This window comes from Sciurus vulgaris (assembly GCF_902686455.1).
Source record: "Sciurus vulgaris genome assembly, contig: HiC_scaffold_439_arrow_ctg1, whole genome shotgun sequence".
Taxonomy (NCBI): Eukaryota; Metazoa; Chordata; class Mammalia; order Rodentia; family Sciuridae; genus Sciurus; species Sciurus vulgaris.
The window spans coordinates 38,954-57,252 of NW_027632599.1; the positions used below are offsets into that span (position 1 = coordinate 38,954).

Consider the following 18,299-nt stretch of genomic DNA (forward strand, 5'->3'; position numbering starts at 1 on the left):
TTTCCTTTGGTTTTGGTATCAGGGTGGTACTTGCTTCATAGTATAAATTTGACAGTGTTTTCTGCTGCTCTGTTTCATGGAATCATTGGAGAAGAATTGGCATTAGTTATTCTTTAAAGGTCTGATGGAGCTTGACTGAGAATCTTTTAGCTATTGGGTTTTCCTTAACCTCAGCTTTCTTGATTCTTATTACTTCACTCTATGCTGATAACATCCCTCCTTTGGGTGAACTTTTAGCACTTCTAGAGAAAATCATACAACAGGAGGGCAGTTTGAAATTATTAATGACAAAACTCAAATGGTAACTTCACATTGACTGGGCAGTGTTTGTTTTTATAAGGCAATGTCCAGTTCCATGGATCACCTGCTTTATACACATCCCCCACACATGCACAGACAACTTTGCTATATTCTTTTCATGATCTAGCCTTAAACATTATAAATTATTTAAATTGTCATTAGGTCAATCATCAGAAACTCTGTCTTCATGAATCTTCAGATCTCAGTTCTGTTAGCTTAAATTTGTTTACAATCAGATGTTAGCCAGAGAAGGTATCCACAAAACTGGGGTTCCCCACTCTCAGGTTTTCTCCTTTCTTCATTACTCCTCACTTTGTGTTACCTAGGAAATGTATCTGTTTTGTACATCTGCATGTAGCCAGACCACAGGTTTATGTTAAGATATTTTTACTCCTCCACCCTGGGGCCTGTCTTCATAAAAATGATGAAAGAAAACCTATGCCCAGCCCAGTCCAGTGCTATGACCTGATTTAATCATTCTTTAATTCCTTTGGGTAGGATTTCTTTTGTTCCTTTGTCCAGAGTTCGCACTTGTTGTTTCTGCTTATGTGCTAGGAATAGGAAAGAAGAGGGTCAGCAACACTAAGAAGTAAGTTTATACAGCTCTCTTTTTATATTCAAATGGCATAAAAATCCATGAAACTTCTTGTGGAAATTAAACACATATGATACCCAAAACTTTTTGGTACTATGCTATAAAATCCCAATGCCCTGTCCTTCTTTCTTACTTCTTCCTGTTTTTCTAATTAGATATATTTCCCACATAAACCCATCCTCATTTTTATTGCAATTCACTGTGCCAAATGTTCCAGCTCTTGAAATCTGCCTCCCCTCAGGAACACATCTCCTCTTCCTTGGTAAGGCAAAAGGGGTTTCCCCTCAGTCACCCTTGCTGAGCTCCTCCATATCTGTGGCCAGCAGATGCCATAAAATTTATGTTGTTTTTCAGTTATCAGGGAAAGTTTAGACTGCAGAAATGATATGTCCCACTGTCAGACAAAGAGAAGAAAAAAATCATAAGAATTTATCCAGTCTAATTATCAAGGAAACCTAAAATGTTCAGTTTCCTTCAGTGGTTTGCAAAAAAATATGCTAGTCTCTTTTATTCTGTGCTACTGGAGATCAGAACAATGAAGTAATTTCCCTGGAAATAATCCATTGTTATGTGTAATTATGCATCAAGTATTTTGGCAGTGTGTGTGTGTGTGAATTTGATATCTTTCATTTTGAGAAGGCCTATATTATTTTGGATGAGTTTCTTTTGGTAGGTAAAATTTGGGAAACATCCAAAAATATTCTTAAAGCAGTGGAGCAGGCTGATCTACTATAAGAGCCACAGCATGAATATTTTAATGTCCTTATGCCTTAAGTGACTACTTATCAAACATGATGAATTTCACAGAGAAAATAGAGAGCTGATATACTTATGAAAGAAAATATCCTCAGCTTGGTGACTATCTTGTTAAATAATAATAGACTATTTCAGAACTAATACCATTACAATTGTATGTTTTTCTTTTTTGAATTTCTCTTTCCTGTATTATATCATTCTATATATGATCTTGATATAACTTGTTCACAAATGATTTAAATTCTTTTGACAGAGTATGATGTGAATGTTTTGAATAATAGTTCATCTTTAACACATGCATGTTACAATTAATGAAGCATCTATAATTATTTTATAAGTGAAAATATAGCATTCATTATTGTTTACCAAAGAGACTGACTGAAGTACTCTGTTAAAATAAGCAATGCCATAATATTTCATGTACTTCGGTCTTCAACTGATGAAGGGGAATAAAAAAGAAAAGCAAAACTATAGTGGAATTGTCTTGCAGACTGAGTTAGAATGTTCTAATGTATTACATAAAAGGGTATGTGGAGATAATAAAAGAAAGTAAAATTTATATGTACCAGTATACAATATTTAAGATTGAAACATTCAGTTAAGAAATTTTGTAGAGCCACAATTATTGAATCACATTTGTGCTGAATAATGATATTGATCAATATCTTTAAGAACTATCAGAAATCTGTGTCAGAAATGTCTCTTCTGTACTATATATTGCTCAGTGATACCCCTTTCCGTATATCAATACTGATATTATTTGTATAATCCAAAAATTCTAAGACTATTTCAATACCTAAATGTTTATATGTATGTATGTGTGTGTGTGTGTGTATTTTTTTTCTTTTTTTTTTTTTTTTTTTTGTCATACTAGGGATTGAACCCATGGCCTTGTGCTTCACAGGCAAGTACTCTACAAACTGAGCTATATCCCCAGCCCTATATTTTTAAATAAAATACATTTTTTGGATTGTTTTTTACATTACAAACAAGTCATATAGTCTTACTTCAGATTATTTTTAAAATTCTACCTAAAATATTGTTTTAGTTTTTAATGACAAAAAAATACATTGTCTGCTTGGAGAGACCTAGGGACCTGATATATCTTGACTTTTTCTTTTCTCTACAAATGCTGCCACCACCATCAGTATTCTTATGCTTCTTCTTGCCAAAGCTGTCAACTCTTTGATCTCAGCATTTAATTTATATATTACCCATTCCATTCCTTCTTAGACTTTACCAGCATTGGAAGATATCATGCTTGCCATCAGCCCTTCCAGGTAACTAAGGCTGACTCCCTGCACAGAGATGATGGCTTCCTGAATCAGAACTGTCTTTTCTGTGTATTAAAGATGTAATTTTTATGTAAGTCTCTCATCCCCTGAAATATTTGTAAAGGAATATTAGTAGTTTTAAGTTCCATTGTTTTCTCTACAGGATCAACTACAGAATATTCTTGCAGTTGTTTTGATTCTTGCTGCACCAATAAGAGACTTCAGGGAAGGAAGGAATTCCCAACTGTACCATGAGAAGTCTGTGGCTGCACAGCTTTCCAGAGGGATCTATATGTCTGTCCAGCATATCAACTCCAACTACATTGACGTTCATAGGGTTTGGATATTTGTGCATTGCAGCTGAAATAATTGTTTCATAGGGGTGGTTGAAGACATGCTCCAAGGTCCAAAGTTTCCTGGTGCAGACAGCCCAAGCCCTGTACCAGCTATGCTGGAGGACATTGAGTCACCCAGGCACTGTCCCACCCAACTTGCACCCAGTGGGCCATATAGTGTGCAGAAGCCATCAGGCCCCATGAGAGAATATCCCAAATTGAGATCACTTAAATGTTTGTATTTTCCTAGCTAAAGGTTTCCTAATAGGTTGTGTTATATAAATATTTAATATTTTATTAACTATAGTTTTATGTTTCTAAATACAAAAAATTTTAACATTGATCAGTACTGTATATGCTTATAATAAAACTTGTAAGCATAATTTATTGTAAAAGGAAAAGTACCAGATTATTCATTATTTATATTTAGGGAGTTTTTAAGGATGAGTTCAGTAAGTTGTCATTACAGAAGATACTCAACTGGTTTACCACTGAAAGACCTAGGAGCAAACTTTGTATTAGGTAGATATATAGATCAGTTATTTCTATTCTTATCATTCTTGCTGTAGTGCACCACATTTAAAGCATTGGGGAACTCTAATGTTTCATATACAGTTTTTCCCTCCATCCCTCCCCTACCCTGCAGTATATTGTTCATATGGTTTCAATGCTGCACAAATATGCATTTTCTCATGCCCGTTTGCTTTGAATGCTATATGCTGATTGATAGCAAGTTGTTACTTTTGTTATCTGTATACAGTTGCTTGCTGTAAATTAGCAGATCCTGAAATAGATTTATTTCATGTCTAAAATAAAAGTATTTTATGTAAAAATTAATATAATGGTAACTATCAAAGTTACTTCCTTGTAGACTAGCTTAAAAGCAGGTTTTTATGTTTCTGTTATTATTTTTCTCCCTCTCCTTATTTATGTGGAATACTTGAACATTTTATACTTCTGCTACAACTGAATCTAATAATATCTGAAACTCATTATTCTACTGTCTAGCACTGTGGTCCCAATCTAACATTTTTGATCTTATCCTTGGGAAATATTTAGCTAAACAGACAGCACTTATATATTTCACTCAGCAATGAACTCATATAGAAGAATGACTTATTCTATCCTCCCTCAGAAGCCACAACCTTGCAGAGTATATAAGCAAACTGAGAATGACATCTACAGAACAGTATAATTACTGCAATAAAGCTTATCTGCAGGGAGCAGTGAGAGAACACCAGAGAAGCAGTTAGCTCCTTGAGAATTGCCATGGAGGAAAGGGAGACACAAAACCTCGGTCTGATAGCAAAGAATGAAATGTGTATATGCACTCACAGGGAGATTGCTGGTAGAACTCCCTATCCCACATTTTTGAATGCCCCCTACATTATGAGAGAATAGGGAAGAAGTGTTCATAAACAAAACCCAGATATTTTATTCAAGAGGATTAACTCATTAGGGTAAGATTCTCATATCCCAATCATTTCACCTCTTGCATATTCTCTCACGTGAGCTTTTGGGAGACACTTCATATCTGAATCATAACAGTTTTATTAATTTACCTATCAATACTGTACAGAGGAACAGAGAAAGAACCTCAGCTCAACAGGGGGGTGGACAAGCAGGGGTGTTGAGAGTAACTTCTGTGCTGGATTCCAGAATCAGATGGTACCATTCTGTGAGATGTTTTGGGAAGCAGATACATATGCCTTTAACAAATGTTGGGGTAAATTTGGCAAAAGCTGAGGCTCACTCCTTCTTCAGTCACAAATAAAGCCATTTACACTTTTTGCCTCCTATTTAGGGACTACAGTGACACAGGAAGACTTGGAATTTTACGTACAAAGAAAAAACTGTAGGGTGCAGGCCTGTCACCAATAGGCTCATCCTCTCACTGTGGAGTTATTTCAAGGTGAAGGACAGGCTGAAAGAGAATAACAGAGAAGACCATTTTACTCTTTAAATTATTCTCAGATACCTCTGCTGACTTATGGATTTTGCTGTCACTGAAAGGTCTCCATGATAATCCAACATGGTATTAAGATGGAGCCTCTCTTGACCAGGGTTTTATTTGATAGCCTTTGGTCAATAACTGTTTCACAACAGATGTATACTAAAACCCAGTGCAAGACCTGCTAATCCAGACTCTGTGAGCAGAAGCAGATTCCTGAGCAGACCTCATGTAGTCACAGAGACATCTATGCAAACTCCACTGCAGGTGTAAACTTAGCTGTCTGCCTCAGTTGTCAGTCAGGGCAGTGGTCACACCAAGGGGACATTGCGTCTTTCTATGTACATTTTTAACTATCAAAAATTGCAGGTTTCGGTGCCTGGTTATCTATTAGGCAGGGACCATGGATGTTACTAAACACATCATCATAAACAGGGAAGTCCCTCAACACAAAGAAGCATCTGGTCTCTCACATTAATCATGCTGAAGATCAGGAACCCTGGTATAGATCACCAATGCTAATCAGAAAGGCTCTGGGTCTTTTCTTGTTCCTTACTTGGCCCCAGTGCTTCAAGAACAGTGATTGTTTTATAGTAGGTGAGGAAGGGAAAAAGAGAAAAAAAAGGAAGGGGGGAGAGGAAGACACATGGCATATTAAAACCTGGGGGCAAGGGAAATAATAATTTGGGCCTGATTCTTGTGCTACAGTCTCTCTGTCAATGAATTTGGCCAGACTACCAAAAGTTTTTCAGTCCAAGTCCAGTTGTTCATGTGAAAGCAGATGCCTTTTCTTGAATATCAGGCAAGATTCCTTGTAAGTAGTAACCCCCTATTGAGAAAGTAGTATTTCCTCCTCTATCCCAAGCATGCACAATGAGCCATCGAGCACTTCACCTGCACGCACACACTCACACATACACACACACACACACACCCTAACAGATACCTTATTTGTCACAAGTTTATCCATACATTTTACACATGTCACAAGAAAAATGTATATATTTTGCAATTAAATTAAAACATTTCATTATTAAAAATCAAAACTGGGTTCACTGTACATATAACACAATTGAATATGATCATATTTATCCTTTTCTATTTCGTACATTTTAAAATCTACCAAAATATCTTAAACCAATGTCAAATTAATAAATATATTGGATCTCTCATGCAATCAGCAGATATTACAGACCAAAAGCAATATGCTAAAAGGTATTATAAAAGAGATATTTCTAAAAGATCATGAGATGCTAAAAGGGATGCCTGGAGCATAACCAGAAAAATCCTGCTTTTTTGATGATAAGACATTGAAAAAGCCTTGTGATATGATGGAGGCATTTTGGCTTTGGAGTCAGACACAGTTCATCATGATTCCCAGCCCACCTGCTTATTAGTTGTGGAAGTTTATCCACCAGAAGAAACATATTATGCCTGGCCTTCAGGTCTAAGTCCAAATTGACAAATGTTTGCATTTAATGTATTTAAACAATAGTGTCAAGGCTGTGGAAGATTGCAGTCTATGTGATTTTAATCTCCTGGGCTCCCCCACCTTCATTTTTATGCTGTCTGATATCTGGGAAAGAACCTATGACTAGTGTGAAGTGGGAAATAATGATCTACTTTTGGACACTTCCTGGTTGGAGGTTCCTGTTCCCACTCAGGACACTATCTCTCCTACTTATGGAGTCTGAGGAGAAATATTAGTAGAAGACTGTATCCATCAACTCTAGCATATAAAGAGAACAGGCCCTTTAAGTCCCTGACATCAGGGGACTCATAGCTCTCAAATCTGGAATATAGCTTCTGTGAACTGAGTTATGATAGAGTCAAACTTGAGGGTGTAGTTCCCAAAACACAAATAATTATTAGCAGTATTTTATTAGACACAGATAATATTCTGGATGTGCCAGGTTATATTATTTATATTAATTTTAACTGTTTCTTTTTATGTTATTAATGTGAATACTAGAAATATTTTAATTATCCTTGTGCCTTCCATGTTGTTTGCATTGGACATTGTTGCTTTAGGGGGTTACTTCCCAGTTCAAAGTTCAGTGTGACTCCTGAACAAGAACAGAAAGCAGAAAAGTCAAATGGAATTTTATAGTAATTTTCATTATATTAATTTCATTCATGATTGATAAGCAGGATATAACCCATAAAATGAAATGACCTTATGTGCAATGTTAAAAGCAAATGTTCTGCTGACTGAGCTAGATTCCACTTCGGGAAGAAAATCTTGCCTTAAAACAGAAGGAGCCTGAGACTCCGAGGTGCAATTTCCTGACTTCAAAAGAAAAAAAAAAAGAAAAAAAAAAAAGCTGCAACCAACAAACTGTCATTCTTTCTTTATTAATGACTGGATTGGATAATACTCCCTGTCACTCAAAAAAAAAAAAAAAAAGACTCACTGACTCAGACTCAGGGGGTGCGGTCTGAAGCCCTGTCCAATCAGGAGCAGTTAGTGAGAGCAGGGAGGGGGGGCTGGTTTCCACAATCTGGCCTGGGGTCTTTTCCTTTTGAGTCAGCCATTTTTGCCATTTGGCTACAGGCTTCACCCTCATCCCTTGGATTCTCGGTTTACTTTACTGTGCAGGTGCTGAAGATCCCTAGGGAAAAGCCTGTGTCCTAGGCACCAGGAAATGGTGAGTGTGCAGTGGCATCAGGAACCTAGGGAGGGAAACTGGGGGAGGGAGACTGTTGGAACCACGGGACTGGCTGTGGCAGGAACAGGAGCTAGCAGATGGGGACTCTGGGCAGTGTCTGGAGGCTACAGATCTGAGCCCTCCTCTGGGGCAGTACCCCTCAGTCCTACTGGCCATTCAAGTGGAGAGCAGGTCAGTGAAAGATATTCTTTGCCACCATTCTTATCTTCACAGGGCATCCTCATGCCCTGCCTCAAATACTATCTGGCAGGTATGTGCCTGCAGCCGGGTCTTCCCAGATGCTGGTGATTGACTGGTGGGATGATTATCATAATCAAATCCCCATATAATTTTCCTGCAGGAGAAGAGCCGTGGTCTACAGGAACCTTGCTTCCTCCTGAGCTAACTTATTGTTCATTTTTACTTTCTTTTTCTTCACTTCCTTTTTTCTTTCTTTTTCTTACTGGAAGTTGAACCGAGGGAAGATTTAACACTGAGCTATATCCCTAGTACTTTTAATTTTTATTTTGATACAGAATCTAGCTAAATTGCTAAATTGCCTTTTTATGGTTTGATTTATCTGGACTTTAATATTGAAATATAAGTATATAATTTTTACATACATGTGAATTTATATATGGATTTTGTTTATATTGTGATTCCTTATTGTAATAGTATAGTTTCATAATATACATGAATGTCAGGTATGATAAGTATTTCTTTTGCTCTTACAATTGAGAAATTTCTTGGCTAATGTTATGTATAACTTTGTCGATGAATTTTAGAACTTTATACTTTTGTTTCTTATTTCATTAAAAGAAAAGCCATGTTAATTTTTTATTATTGCATTATAGTTATACATAAAATTTGGATTCATTTTGACATAATCATACAAGCACGAAATATAATTTTCTTCACTTAAGTACCCAGTAGTTCCCCTTTCCTTCTCCTCATCCCTTTCCCCTCTTCCATTTATTTATAGTTCTTTTTAAATTACTGCTTCATAGATATACATAAAGGTAAAATTCACTGTGATACATTCATATTTGTACATAGCAAATTTGGTGGGAATATATTGTATTTTAATTTTGGGGAAAGTTTTCATTTTTTTTAATGATGAGTTTCATCATCTACACATGGGATGTGTAATTGAGTCTTTAATGAGCATCTGATGATTTTCATTGTTTTATAAAATCTATGTACCTTCTTTCTGAACATGTATACATGTGAAATACCAGTGCATATTACACCTACATAAAATTAAACAAGGTGTTTTATACTATTTTAAAAACTGGATATACTGTGACCAAAATGTGACTGGCCCTTAGTGACCAGTTTTCTCTGAAGTTATTACTTATCTCTTCCAATATATACGTTCTCTTGTACCATCTCCCTTGGTTGCAAGTGTTTGGATGAATACTGTTGTGTCCTTACATTATCATAGTCACATATGCTGTCATTTCAGTGAGTCTCTGTGATAGGGAGTATGATATATCTTCAATAGCAAAACTTTTCACAATTAGGTAACTTAAACTCTTCTCCAGTTTATGAGTATTCACTTATTTTATATCTTCATCAATGCTATTTGATTTAGTCTGATAGAATTTTATTTTATATTTCTCTAATTTCTAAACATGTTGAACTTTTTATGATTATTGAACCCTAAGATATCCCCTGTATTATTTGGCAGTTCAAGGCTTTTGTTTGCATTTCTTTGTAATTTCTGGCATCATAGATATGAAAATGAATCCAAAAAGGCAGATAGAGTTTGATTTCAAGAAAAAAAAAGGGTATTAATTGTTTAAAAAATTATTTGCTTCATGGGGTCTCTTAGTCCAGCTGAAACCCACCAAATAGTTGAGGAGAGTGTGGAAATGGAGTTGAAGAAAGGCCTCCGGAGATCAGTTTCAGAGAACTTGATCAACTTTATTGTAACATGGGAAGAATTATATCATCAAGCAGTCGCTGGGCAGAATATCTCTGACAGTTGTTGGACCCAATGGGCTTACGACATGTGCAGAGATTATAAACAATGGGCTGAAAGGTCACAGGCAGAAAAAGTAAGAGGAAAGAAATGTGGCTGAGGATGGAGGGGGGCTAGGTTACCATAGTGATTGAGCCAAGTGCGGTTAGTGTTCTAACCACAGTATCACAGTTCAGGCCCTGAAAACCTCTCAAATAGGCAATGTAAGCCTCTTTCCACCTCATGTTCCCAACGTTGCCTTTTTTCTTCCTCTGAGCATATAGTGCAGGTTTCTTTTCTGTTTATATTGAAGGTTATTTCAAATGGAATTCTAGGGTGTATCTTTGGAAATTCTAACAGAAAAAAATAAGAAAAATTTCTCTTCCATATGGCTGCAGGAAAATGAATATATTTTCTTAAAATTATTTGTAAGTAAATTGTTGGATGACACATTCAGTGAAACATTCACTCTTCTTCCTTGAAGTTTTTTCTTTTTTTTTTTTTTAATGTTTTTGACAGTGAATTATGCATTCTGTTATCTGGATTTTGGAGTTTAATACAAAATCATATGAGATAAGAACTGGAAAATCCTAGAAATATGCATAAATGGTTGTTTACTGAATGATATATTATGACAATACCAACAAAAGTACTTTTATTTTTTAGAAATAGTTACATAATTTTTATTTTCAATTTCTTATAAGCCCTATAGATTTCTTCATTTCCTGAGTCACACTCAGACCCTGGGCCTGTGTTGTGCTCTTTTGCATTATGTAATCTCCAAGCATTTACCCTCATAAGTTATCTTGGTTGATAGCTGTTTCTGAAGAATTCCTTAACATGAAAGAAGGAAAAATATTTGTTTTACTCCTGGGATGTCTTCTCTAGGCACTCTCTTTAAAATGAAGAAAAAATAATATTTCTCCAGATTGACATCCCCTATGTCAGAAGCAGACAAGCCTTTGAAAAATTTTGAAGGGATTTCATTCAGTTCTGTCTCTGGGTAGTTTTTGGGTGCTGCTGAGTTGCCATTTAATGTCCAGAAACCTGAGCTGTCTCATCTCTAAAATGAGAATAATTTTAGAGTACACAGTTGGATAATGTTCTTATGTAGGCCACTAATACATGTATTTAGCCACCCTTGTCATCCACATTACCAAATATTAAAGGTTGAATCTTCCTTGTCTCAATTCCAGGTTCCAATTCTCTGGCAGTTCATCTAATTTTGTTTCTCCTTGTCTTTTTTTCTGTGTCCCCAGTAAATGTTCTCTGCTCTATGCCTCTATCACTCATGTTCATCTATGTATAGAAAAGTCTTAGAAACCTGTATTATTTGCTAACTGGTAAAGAAGGGTTCAGATTATTTCTAGCTACTGCCTGTCCTTGTTATAATCTGAACCAGGACTTCCCTAGGTCCTGGAAAGGGAGTCTCATAACCAATCAGGTATATGAAATGTGCATATATTATATATATATATATATATATATATATTCCATATATTATATATACATATACAAAATGTAGGCATACACACACACACGCACACACACACACACACACACACACACACACACACATATATATGACATAGATGCAGACAAATCTCATCTGCATTTCTTTTAGGTGAGGAATACAATTCCTTACTGATATTTCTTGTATTTTCAGGTTCAAATAAACTGGAGAGATACTGTCCTGAGAGCAGGAAGTTTTACCAAGAAAGTTTCCAGAAGTGAACATTTTCCCACCCAATGCTGGTCATGGTCCATTCCATTCCAGATAGCAGACAGCAAGCAATATATATATATATATATATATATATATATATATATGTAAATATATTGTAAATAATATATGTGTATATATATATATATATAATATAGTATGTACACATACATACACACACAATCCTTTTTTGAACAAGTTTCACTAACCAATCCTAAATTAATAAGAAAAGTTGTTTGAGTTATGTGGTATATTGGAGGTATTTGTATTTGGGATTTCAAATTAGACACTGTGTGTGTGTGTGTGTGTGTGTGTGTGTGTGTGTGTGTGTGTGTGTGCTGGTGATTGAACACCCAGGGGCCCTTAACCATTGAGTCACATTTCCAGCCCTTTTTATGTTTTATTTAGTAACAAGGTCTTGCTGAGTTTCTGAGGCTGCCTTTGACCTTGCAATCCTCCTACCTCAGCTTCCCAAGCTACTGAGATTACAGGTGTGTGCCACAATGCCTGGCAACACAATTCATCTTGATTCCAAGCCCACTTGCTTATTGAGGGGCTTTCATCATAGGAAGAAAAAAAGTCATAAACTGGACATTAGGTCTAAGGCCAAATTGCAAAAAAGTTTGCCTTCAATGCATTTAAATAATAGACTCCAAGCATTGTATCTGAACACATGAGTCACAACTACTGCAAAGTACTGAATCTTTCACTTATAACTTACAAAAGATTGGTCAGGACCTTCATCTTCCTGAGATCAGGGGAATCATAGTTATCAAATTTTGAAAATGTTTTTGTGAACTGAGATATTCTGGAGGCTTGACATAGTTTTCAGTGTGCTGTTCCAAAAATACATATACTAAACTGGTAATATTTTGTTGGTCACATAATGGTAATATTCACATTATGGATATGTTGGGTTATGTTATTACACTCAATTTCTACTACTTATTTTTATGTGAATACTAGAAAAATTTTAGTTACCCTTGAAACTCATATTATATTCATTAAATATTACTGTCTTAGGGAATTCCTTCCCAGTTTAATGTTCAATCTGTTTTCTCACAAAAGAGAGCAAGGAAGTTAAAGGAAATTTTATATGATTGTCACTTTACTATTTCCAACCATGAATAATATATAGTCACATATAATCAACAAATTGAAATGGCCTCATATGTAAGGTTAAATGCAAATGTCTTCCTGGCTAGAGTGGACCTCACTTCTCCAAGAAAATCTTGCCTTAAATTAGCTGCAGCCTAAGGTTCTGGATTTCAATTCCCAGCACCTGAAAAGAAAAAAAGCTACAGCAAGAACTTGCCATTGTGACCTCATTCATTTATGCATTTGATGTCACCACCTCTTAGAAAACTCACGAAACTGAGTCTGATAATGTTAAAACATAAGCCCTGTCCACTGAGGAGCCCTTAAGTAATAATTGTCTAATCCAGCACACAGGCAGTAAAGAGTAGCAGGCTTTGACACTCTGGTGTGGCTTTTGTCTCTGGAGCCTGCTAGTGTTGATATCCATCTCTAGGCTTCCTCTTTTATGTTCAGGGGACCTGGTTTGCTCTACCATGCAGATGCTGGAAGATGTTATAGAAAGAAAACTGGTCCCCTCGAAATCCAGTAATAGGTGAGTGTGCTGTGGCATCTTGAAACTGAGAGGTAAGGCTGCTTAAAATTGGCTGCACTGATTATGGTGAGAACTGGCAATTTCAGACTGGAATCTCTGTGGTAGTCTCTAGTGTCTGCAATCCTGGGTCCTCTTCTGGGGAAGGTCAGCCCTGAATTCCTACTGGACAGTCAAATGGGGCATATGTCAGCAGTAGACTCTGGAAGTCCTATCCTATCCCTGCAGAATATCTGCAGCCCCTACTTGAAGTCCTGTCTAAGCACATATGTGGCAGCATTCCAGCACCTTCCCAGATTGTGTGGTGGATTGTTAAGTGAGATGATCATCAGATTCACAATGCCATGTATTGTTTTCATGCATGAGATGTGGTCTATAGGGCTTTCAGTTCTTCCTTCCTCCTGAGCTTGCTTTTCTTTCTTTTTTGGGGGCATCATTTGCCCTAATGTAGAACTTGGGTTGACCTCTTACTGAAGACCTTCCTTAACATGAAAAAAGGGCAAACATTAGTGTCTCAATTCAAACAGACCTCCTGGGATGTTTGTGCTAGGATCTTTCTTTAAAATGGAGAAGAAATATTATTTTTTCTAGATAAATGTTTCCTATATCAGGAGTAAACCAGACTTGGAGAATCTTAGAAGGAATTTCATACAGTTATGTCCTGGGCAGTTATTAATCTGACATATGATGCTGAGAAACCATTTGATATCTAGAAGCCTGTATTTTCTTATCTCTACAATTGGATGATTTTAGAGGACTCATTTGGATCAAGGCTTCATGGAATAATTAATATTAGTTGCTCCCACAACTGTCAAAACACCTTGAAGTTACTGTGTAGATAATGCTTAACCATCTTCTGACATATCACCACTTTTTTTTCAAAATCTTATAACCTTTTCTTCAGGATCCTCATATCATCCACATGCCCAGACACAATATGCCAACTCTTGTTTGTCTGAAATACAGATTCAATTTCTTTGATATTTTATGGTACTTCCAATAATTGTATGTTCCTACTTGGCCTCTATTTGCTCTATTCCCTCAATAAAAAAAATTCTGCTGCATGATTCTACAGTGCATGTCCCACTTTGTATTGAAAACATAGGGCTTGGTGGTCCTTTATATTCCTGTAGACCAGCTTGTTTTATAATTAATAAACCTTGATTTAACTTCCTATATATTGAAAACATAGGGCTTGGTGGTCCTTTATATTCCTCTAGACCAGCCTGTTTTATAATTAATAAACCTTGATTTAATTTCCCATATATTTAACATCAACCTATATTTTGGTATGTAAAGGTATGTTGAGATAAATTTTAGCTGGTGTTTGCCCTTGAGGTAAACTGAATCAGGATACCCTGGACTCTGGAATGGGAACCCCAAGATGATACAGTTATATGAGAGTGTTCTCTTTCTGTTGTGCTATTTAATACACAGGAGTAGATTTTATATACATATATCACATATCCTGCTTTTTTGAATTATTGTCAATTTTAAAGTCTGATGAGAATAAGAAATATTGCAAGAGTTTTGTGATCGGTGTAACTATTATGGTTTTGGAATCAGGTACAGCTTTCTTGAGTCCCAGTGCACCTACTTATTAATTGTGGGAATACATTAACAGGAGGAAACACATATTAAATCTTGGCCAATAGGTCTAACCTCAAATTGCAATATAATTTTGCATTTCATGTATTTATAAAACAGGATCAGGACTGTGGAAGATTGCAGGCTAGTGTCCCTAACCCCTAGGCATCTTCATTTTTCTGCTGTATGATGTCTGCAATGAGAAAAACCTGTGGTCAGAATGAAATGAGAAAGAATGATCTACTTTTGGACACTTCCTGGTTGAAACTTCCTGCTCCCACTCAGGGTATTGTTTCTTATAATTTTGGACCTGAGGAGCAATATTTTTAGGGAACTCTATCCCTCAACACTAGCATTTAAAGTGAGAGACCAGGCCCTTTAAGTCCCTGACATCAGGGGACCCATATCCCTCAAACGTGGCATGTGACTACAGTAAAATGAAGTATGCTGCAGTGAGTCAAACTTGAGGGTGTAGTTCCAAAAGCACATGTTCTTCATTGGTAGTATTTTATAAATCACATGAAGGTAATATTCTCGAAAGGCTGCATTATGCTATTTATGTCAATTCCAACTCTTTCTTTTTATGCTGTCAATATGAGTATTAGAAATACTTAAATTACCCTTGCACCTTAGGTGTTGTTTTCAGTGGATAGTGTTGCCTTAAGGTGTTGTTCCATTTAAAGTTTAGTCTGTCTCCTAACAAGAACAGAGAGCAGAATAGTTAAATAACATATTATATTAATTACCATTATATTATTTTCATTCCGGAATAATATAATGGTGTATATAATCCATAAATTGAAATGGAAACATGCACCAGTTTAAATTCAAATATTCTGCTGGTTAGACTAGATCCTACTTCTGGAAGAAAATATTGTCTTAAAATAGCAGCCTGAGGCTGTGGGGTGCAATTCCCAGACCTCAAGAAAAAAACTGCAAAAAAGGACCTATCATTGTGGGGTGCAATTCCCAGACCTCAAGAAAAAAACTGCAACAAAGGACCTATCATTCTGTTCTTATTCATGTGCATTGGCTATTATTCACTGTCACTCACAGGAAAGGCTCCCTGGTCTCATACCCCAGAGGCTTGGTCAGAAGGCCTGTCTAATCAGGAGCAGTTAGAATGGCCCAAACCTGTGTGCTGACAGGGAATTGGGGGTGGGCTTCTGCTGTCTTCTCCATTTCTCCTGAGTCCACCATATCGGCCATTCAGCTCTAGGCTTCACTCTCCTGCTTAGGATCCCCAGGTTGCTCTGCTGTGCAGGGGCTGGAGGTCCCTATGGAGAAGGACTGGCTCCTGAACACCCGGAAATGGTGAGTGGGCAGTGGCATGACAAGCCTGGGGAGGGAGGCTGTTGGAATAGTGGTACTGGCTGTGGCAGAAACCAGACCTGGCAAACCAGGACTCTCTGCAGTCTCTGAAGTCTGCAGGCCTGAGCCCTCCTTTGGGGGCAGTGCACCCTTTGTCTTACTGGCCATCCAGGTGGAGAACATGTCAGTGGCAGAGACCCTACACTTCCTTCCTTATCCTTGCAGGACATTCTCAAATACTATCACACAGGTGTGTGTCTGTGGCCCAGCATTTTCTCAGATGTTGGTGATTGACAGGGGGGCCCATTATTGTAATCAAATCTCCACATGCCATTTTCCTGCAGGAGAGCAGCTGTTGTCTGTAAGGACCACGTTTCCTCTGGAGCCAGCAAATTTTCATTTTTCCTTTCTTTTTTTTTTCTTTTTCTTTTTTTTTTTTTGTGTATGTTGCTGGAAGTTGATCCTCAGGATACTTTGCTACTGAAATATAGCTCTAGTAATTTTTATTTTTTATTTCAAACAGGGTCTAGCTTATTTGCTGAGATGGTCTTGGTATGGTTTGATTTGTCTAGACTTCTCTATTGCAATTAAGTATATGATTTTTACATACATATGGATTCATATGTGAATTTAGTTTATATTATGATTCCTTGTTGATTATTGTAATAGTGTAGTTTCACAATGTACATGAATATCAGGTAATGAGAAGTACTCCTTTTGCTCTTATAATTGAAAAATTTCCTGGCTAAAATTATATATAATTTTGTGGATGAATTTTAGAAGTTTATGATTTCTTATTTAATTAAAAGTAAAGCATGTTGATTTTTTTTTATTATTGCACTATAGTTGTACATAATATTTGGGTTCATTTTGACATAATCATATAAGCATGGAATATAGTTTGCTCCACTTCATTATCCAGTAGTTTCTCTTTCCCTCTCCTCCTACCTTCTCTCTTCCTTTTATTTATAGTTTTATACATCACTGCTTTATAGATACACATAGAAGTAGAATTTACTGTGATATATTCATATAGGCACATAGCATCTTTACTGGGTATATTATTGGTAAATTTGGGGGAAAATTATCTTCCTTGTAATGATGAGTTTTATCATCTACACATGGGATATATAAGTGAGTGTTTCATGTGCTTCTGTTAATATTTATTTTCTCATAAGTTCTACATATTTTCTTTCTAAACATGTATACATGTGAAATATCACATGCATATTGCACACATATAAAACTTAATCATGATGTTTTATACTATTTCTTAAAGTGAATATACTATAACTAAAAATTTGGATCCCAGTAACCATTTTTCCTAGATAATTATTTATCTCTTCCAAAATTTATATTCACTTGAACCATGCCCCTGGGATTGTATGGTTGGTGTTTGGATGAATACTGTTTTGTTCTTACCTGTTATCATGGTCACATATGCTGCAATTTTAGGAAGTCTCTGTGAGAGTGAGCAACATATATCTTTAATAACAAAAGTCTCCACAAATAATAATAAACTCCTAGAGTTTATAAATATTCATGTGTTTTTTATCATCATCAATATTATTTGTCTGTGATGGAATTTTATATTTCTCTAAATATTTTGAATATTCCTTTAGAGTTTAAATTTTTTATGATTATTGAAGATTTAGATATAGACATCCCCTGTATTAATTGGCAGTTCAAGGCATTTTCCTTCATTTCTTTTGTGGTTTCTGGCTTCAAAGTTAAGAAAATATATTCAAAAAGGAATATAGAATTGGATCTCAAGTAAATGAAAGGTTTTGCATTTAATTAATTAAAAAATTACATTTTTATTCCCCTGAGTTTGTATTGTGGATATCTTGTATGTTTTATATTTGGAGCTTATTTCAAAGAAACTCTAGGGCTTATCTTTTGAAATTCTAACAGTATATATAAGTAACGAAAATCTCACTTCCCTATGGTGGCAGGAAAATGAATATATTTCCTCAACATCATTGTTAAGTAAATTGTTGAATGACACATTCACAAAATCATCCACTCCTTCCTTGAAGATTTTTTTTTAATGTTTTGGACAGTGAATCATGCATTGTCTTATCTGGATTTTGGGCTTTAATACAAAATCATATAGGATAAGTATTGGCATTCCAAGAAATATGCATTATAATCTATTGTTTTCTAAATGATATGTTGTAGAGATAACAACAAATGGACATTTATTTTTAGAAATAATTCCATATATTT

At 35.9% G+C, this 18,299-nt stretch overlaps 2 pseudogenes across 2 annotated transcripts; one reads left to right on the forward strand and one right to left on the reverse strand.

Annotated features, from left to right (window-relative positions):
* The first annotated feature begins 1,235 nt into the window (after positions 1-1,235).
* Positions 1,236-1,963, forward strand: LOC306652669 (AP-1 complex subunit sigma-2-like; annotated as a pseudogene). The gene has a single exon. The product of its transcript is annotated as an AP-1 complex subunit sigma-2-like (transcript).
* A 741-nt stretch (positions 1,964-2,704) lies between these two features.
* On the reverse strand, positions 2,705-7,778 carry LOC306652670 (PRELI domain containing protein 3B-like; annotated as a pseudogene). The gene is made up of 2 exons: positions 7,626-7,778; positions 2,705-3,376 (listed from the first exon to the last, which is right to left on the reverse strand). The product of its transcript is annotated as a PRELI domain containing protein 3B-like (transcript).
* Positions 7,779-18,299: the final 10,521 nt, after the last annotated feature.